The sequence below is a fragment of the Rutidosis leptorrhynchoides genome, chromosome 2 (genome assembly GCF_046630445.1).
Source record: "Rutidosis leptorrhynchoides isolate AG116_Rl617_1_P2 chromosome 2, CSIRO_AGI_Rlap_v1, whole genome shotgun sequence".
Classification (NCBI taxonomy): domain Eukaryota; kingdom Viridiplantae; phylum Streptophyta; class Magnoliopsida; order Asterales; family Asteraceae; genus Rutidosis; species Rutidosis leptorrhynchoides.
This window is the reverse complement of record NC_092334.1, coordinates 549,055,585-549,061,974: the sequence shown is the minus strand read 5'-3', so window position 1 is coordinate 549,061,974 and position 6,390 is coordinate 549,055,585. Positions and strand designations below refer to the sequence as shown.

Genomic DNA, 6,390 nt, shown 5'->3' with positions numbered 1-6,390 from the left:
TGAGTCGATGAAGAAGTCTATCATCCCGGGATGCAATCTCATTATACCTGTGTCTGCTTGATCTGAACGGTGTAGATGCATTCGGCCCACAAATTCTTCGCCAATAAGCAATCTCATTAAAGGGCTCTCGACCAACGTAATCCGAACCCCGCAAGTAATCACCCAATTGGTTGTCGGTAAGTTCCTCAAAAATCCCCAACACTCTGCACAACTCATTGCTTATCCCTCTATTTTCGCCCCCTAATCGAAACCGAAGAAAATCATTCGACAAATAATCCCGAACATTATTAAACCGTACAGTTGAGTAAAATTATTTTAACAACACCGAAAAAATTGGTTCGCGGATGCTAAAAACGTGCTCCCATGCGTAGGTAACGATCCTATCGTAGGGAATGGCTAGCAAACGGGAAATATGTTGGTGCATATTTACCTCATCCATTGGGCCCCAAATATAGTACCACGTTGCATTTATGGGCCTACTGTTTATCCTCTCAAATGTTTCTGCGTAATAGTTGTCGTTTTGAACCTGTGTCAACCAAACTCGAGGATCATTTAGATCCTCCTCTTCTTCGTCACCAGATGATGAAGATGAATGTTGTTGCGGTGTTAGTGGTGGTGGAACCAAACCTGAAGTCCTCCCTCTTTTTGGTTGTCCTCTTCTGCTAGATTGTCCCTGCAAAACATAATAACACCAAACCAAAAGAACATGGAAAACGTTGTGTTAATGTTAGCTAAAAACATAACCGAGTAGGAAGAGAACCTAATCATTCCATACAAAATTCATAAGTATTATGATTCATTTAAACAAAAGCGTATGTTCACCATTTTTAACCAAAGTCAACCAAAGTTAACATAAACCCGCTAATACACTTTCAAAAATGAAAATCACAACTTCACAATTTAGCATCAACTTAGGATTCAAGCATGTTGCGTTCATAGGTCATAACATTTAAACTTGCATTCTAATGATATTCATTACAAATCATAACACAAATTTTCACAATTTTAGCTCAAAAGGACCATTATACGTCATACATTATAGCAACCCATACCATCAATCTACTTCAACAGGCTCACACAAATGAAAATCAAGCATACATGTTTCATAAGTTCATTTCAATTCAAAAATATGCTAAAAATTCAAGAACATTCAAATTATGACCCGGCCAAATTGACATCTATATCACCAACACAATTAAACACTTCACAAGCTTCATTAACATCATACATGTAGCGACCCGACCAAATCATGTTTGACGGCGCCGTCTACTTAGGTCCCGTTACGTGGTCATAAGTCTTTAAGACAAAGTTTGACCAAAATATGTCGCCTTCATTTCATAATAAAGATTGTTCCCAAAGTTTACAAGAATTGTTCAACCAATAGTTAAGTTACAACGTTATAATACGAATGAAATCTAGGCGACATGGTTTAAAGTAAAGTCAAAAGACGCTCCATGAAATGCACATATACTCGACATCCAATGCAAGTATCAAATAATGAGCGGAAGCATGTATCATGTATCGTTCAAGGACCTGAGAAAAACATAGAAATCTGTCAACGAAAACGTTGGTGAAATCATAGGTTTAAGTAAGTAAGTACAAGTGAACCACAAGATTTGCATCAATGAAATAATAGTAATACATTCCAAAAGTTTGTTTCACGAGCACCCAATTATCAATGCTTAACATTTCCTTCCATTGAACCCCATCACTTAGTGCTAGAACATACACTGTTTCTCGAAAATATATTTCATTCGTAAACGGTAGCGAACCGTTTGAATGAGGGTTTGTCAAACCCATATGGATCCATACAACATAAGTTCTCGCTTGCACCCGGCAAGTGTAACTAATGATAATCGAATTGAGGATTTTGTTCTAAACTCGTATGTAGAATGTTTGTTTTCCTGTACTTGTGTTCACTTAGTAAAGAAATGTTTATGTTTTCTCATCCCAAATGTAAGTTCAAAAAGAGTAAAAGTGGGACTATGATCTCACCTTGAGTGTACGAGTAGTAAAGTACTTCGACAAGTAAATGTGTGCAAAGAACAATGCTAGTCTTGACCTAAACAATAGGTCGTATCAATAACGGTAAACACGATAGGTCAAAGATGTTCAATTAGTCCTATGGCTCGTTACGACTCAATAATGTAGCATGTGAGTCAAGTTGTCATGTTTCATGCAAGGTACAAGTATAAAAACATGTTAGAACGATTGCACAAGTATTTGGTTAAGTTTGATTAAAAGTCAACTTGGTCGGGTCAAAGTCAACAGAAAAGTCAACGGGGTCGGGTTGGATATCCGACAATTTTTCTAAGTTATATAATCATATATGAGCATGTTGGCCAAGTTTCATGTTAATCGGAGGTCCGTAGCATAGCAAACATTTTCATGTCAAATGACCAAGGCGAACAGTCAGTTTTAGCACAATGGGACGGCGTCCCAAAGAGCTAGACGGCGTCCCACAATGAAGGGTGGGACGGCGTCCTGCCATCCTAGACGGCGTCTAGGTTCAAATGGTGGGACGGCGTCCCAAGTATCTGGACGGCGTCCCAAATGCCTTACAGGCCCTGTTTGCTGAATTTCTCAATTGCACGAACCAAAACACAAACCAACACATTTTACAAACCGCGAACAATTAGAACATGTATTTTATATCATCGGAAAGCTCTTTCGACAAGGAACGCAACTAAGCACTTTTCATCAAGCAAAAACATCATATACTATAACCGAAATCCCGTCAAGCGATCAATAGAGGTTTATTTTCAAGTTTCAAGTTTATCAATTTTAATTTAAGTTTCGGGAATCCAATTTATACATATGATATGCCGTTTTGAAGGTAATTAAGCATACAACACAACCTAACACTTACAACTAACATTCCATGTCATTCAAATCATTAAAAGTCCATTTTAAGTTCATGAAACCTTAATCTAAATTCACCAAATTTCATAATCAAGTTTAGGAGGTTTCATTAATCAAACTATACATCATAATGAAGCTAGTAACACTAGAAACACAATTAAAACATGATCTCTTAGCATCAAACAACATATGAACACTCAAATTTCAAGATCAACACACCAAAATTCAAGTTCATGCTAGTTACACTAAAACAACGAGATCGAGCATATAAATCACATAAACAAACTAGACTCGAGCCATAGACACTAATTAACAACCTTATAACTTAAAAATCTCAAGAACACAAGAATTAGTGATTTTAGAAAGTTACCCAAAATTGATGAAATCGGTATGGAAACGAAGAGGAGATCACGAGGAGTTCAAATATGCAATTTGTTTTGATCGAATCCTTCTTGAACGAATTTGGATGATGATTGAAGGTTTGAGGGTTTTGAGAGAAAAAGGGTGAAGTATTATTTGGGAGGTGATAAAATGAATGGAGAGGAAAGAGTTGACTAGTTGACCTAGTCATCTCTTTCTCCATTTGGCAACTTTAGTCCCTCAACTTAGGAAACGGGTACGGGAATTACCTAAACGAGATAATTCAAACGCGTATTAACGAGATGTGTTATAAACATATAACGGAACTTAAATAGTTAAACGGAAAAGTAAATGGAAAAAGGCGGGATGTTACATTACCTACACCTTAAAAGAAATTTCGTCCCGAAATTTAAGTAGGCGTAGTAGTCGTTGTTTCTTCCTCGAGATCTTGCGTTTCCGAATTCACGAATAGATGAGGATACTTCCTTTGCATTTGATCTTGTCTTTCCCAAGTAAACTCGGGTCCTCTTTTGGCATTCCAACGAACCTTGACAATCGGGATTCGGCTTTGTTTCAATGTCTTGACGGAGGTGTCCACAATTTCAACCGGTTCCTCCACAAAATGAAGTTTGTCATCAATAGTAAGTTCTTCGAGAGGGATGACGATATCGGGTTCGGCAAGACACTTTTTCAAGTTAGATACATGGAAGGTAGGATGAACGGAGTTCAATTGAGGCGGAAGATCTAAACGATAAGCAACGGTTCCAATACGCTCCAAGATTTCGAAAGGACCAATATACCGCGGATTTAGCTTCCCGCGTTTCCCAAAACGGATTACACCCTTCCAAGGTGCGACTTTTAACATTACTCGGTCACCGACTTGAAATTCAAGATCGTTGCGTCGTTTGTCGGTATAGCTCTTTTGACGACTTCGGGCCGTCCTAAGCCTATCTCGGATTTGAACGATTTTCTCGGTGGTTTCGTGAATGAGTTCGGGTCCGGTGATTTGCACGTCGCCTACCTCGGCCCAACAAAGAGGTGAACGACATTTGCGGCCATATAGCGCTTCAAAAGGTGCGGCTTTAATACTCGCGTGATAACTATTGTTGTAAGAGAACTCGGCGAGAGGTAAGTGCTTGTCCCAAGCTTTTCCGAAATCAACCACGCAAGCTCGTAACATGTCCTCTAAGGTTTGAATTGTACGTTCGCTTTGTCCATCGGTTTGAGGATGATATGCGGTGCTCATGTCTAAACGCGTTCCCAACGCTTCTTGCAATGTACGCCAAAATCTAGAAACGAAACGACCATCTCGGTCGGAGATAATCGATAAAGGTACACCGTGTCGGGCTACGATCTCCTTAATGTAAAGTTGTGCAAGTTTCTCCATTTTGTCCGTTTCTTTCATGGCAAGGAAGTGTGCGGATTTGGTGAGACGGTCAACAATAACCCAAATGGTATCATAACCGCCCGTCGTTTTTGGTAGCTTGGTGATAAAATCCATCGTTATCCCTTCCCACTTCCATTGCGGGATCTCGGGTTGTTGAAGTAATCCGGACGGTCTTTGGTGTTCGGCCTTGACTTTGGAACATGTCAAACACTTGGAAACATAAGTAGCTACGTCCCTTTTGATGTTCGGCCACCAATATAGTTGTTTAAGGTCGTGGTACATCTTATTGGCACCGGGGTGAATCGAGTATCGTGACTTATGGGCTTCATCTAAAATAAGGCTTCGTAGATCCCCATAACTAGGCACCCAAATTCTTCCGGCGAAATATCGGAGTCCGGTTTCTTTAACTTCGAATCGAGAGGTGAGGACGTTCAAGTGTTCGAGAGAGATGTTTTCATCCTTGAGAGCCTCATCTTGGGCTACCTGAATTTGGCTATTAAGGTTGGTGTGAATGGTGATGTTTAAAGCTCGGACACGGAGAGGCACCGCTCTTTCTTTTCGACTTAAGGCATCGGCTACTACATTTGCCTTCCCAGGATGGTAACGAAGCTCGCAATCGTAATCGTTTAAGGTTTCAATCCACCTTCGCTGTCTCATGTTTAGTTGCTTTTGATCGAAAATGTGTTGGAGACTTTTGTGGTCGGTAAAGATAGTACTCTTGGTTCCATAAAGATAGTGTCTCCACATTTTAAGTGCAAAGACAACGGCTCCGAGTTCGAGATCATGCGTCGTGTAGTTTCGTTCATGAATTTTGAGTTGTCGAGAAGCATAAGCAATGACTTTCGTTCGTTGCATCAATACACACCCAAAACCATGTTTTGAGGCATCGCAATATACAACAAAGTCATCATTGCCTTCGGGAAGTGACAAGATAGGAGCGGTGGTTAGCTTCGTTTTCAAGATTTGGAATGCGGATTCATGTTCGGTCGCCCAAATGAATTTCTTTCCCTTGTGAGTCAATGCGGTTAGAGGACGTGCAACCAAAGAGAAATTTTCGATGAATCTACGATAGTACCCGGCGAGACCCAAAAATTGACGAATGTGAGTAGGAGTAGTAGGAGTCTCCCATTTACTAATGGCTTCGATTTTCGTGGGATCGACTTTAATACCTTGATCACTTACAACATGACCAAGAAATTGAACTTCCTTTAACCAAAATTCACACTTGGAGAATTTGGCATAGAGTTGTTCTTGTCTTAAAAGTTCAAGCACAAGTCGGAGGTGTTCCTCGTGTTCTTCTTCGCTTTTTGAATAGACTAAAATATCATCGATGAACACGATAACGAATTTGTCAAGATACGGTTTGCACACGCGGTTCATAAGATCCATGAACACCGCCGGTGCGTTAGTGAGACCAAATGGCATGACAAGGAATTCATAACTACCATAACGAGTTCGGAAAGCGGTTTTGGAGACATCTTCCCCCTTAACCCTCAATTGATGATAACCCGAGCGGAGATCGATTTTCGAATATATACAAGACCCTTGTAGTTGATCAAAGAGGTCATCGATGCGAGGAAGAGGATATCGGTTCTTAACCGTCAATTTATTTAGTTCACGATAATCAATGCACATTCGTAGGGATCCGTCTTTCTTTTTAACAAACAAAATAGGAGCGCCCCAAGGCGAATGGCTAGGTTGGATAAAACCACGATCAAGTAGTTCTTGGATTTGACTTTGCAATTCTTGCATTTCGGATGGGGCGAGTCTATATGGTGCAC

At 40.1% G+C, this 6,390-nt stretch overlaps 1 long non-coding RNA gene across 1 annotated transcript; it reads right to left on the bottom strand.

The window, feature by feature from the left end:
- Window positions 1–1,333: 1,333 nt before the first annotated feature.
- Window positions 1,334–3,411, bottom strand: LOC139893050 (uncharacterized). The gene is made up of 3 exons (XR_011774319.1): window positions 3,233–3,411; window positions 1,996–2,062; window positions 1,334–1,533 (listed from the first exon to the last, which is right to left on the bottom strand). It is a non-coding gene; the product is annotated as an uncharacterized lncRNA (long non-coding RNA).
- Between the last annotated feature and the right edge of the window lie 2,979 nt (window positions 3,412–6,390).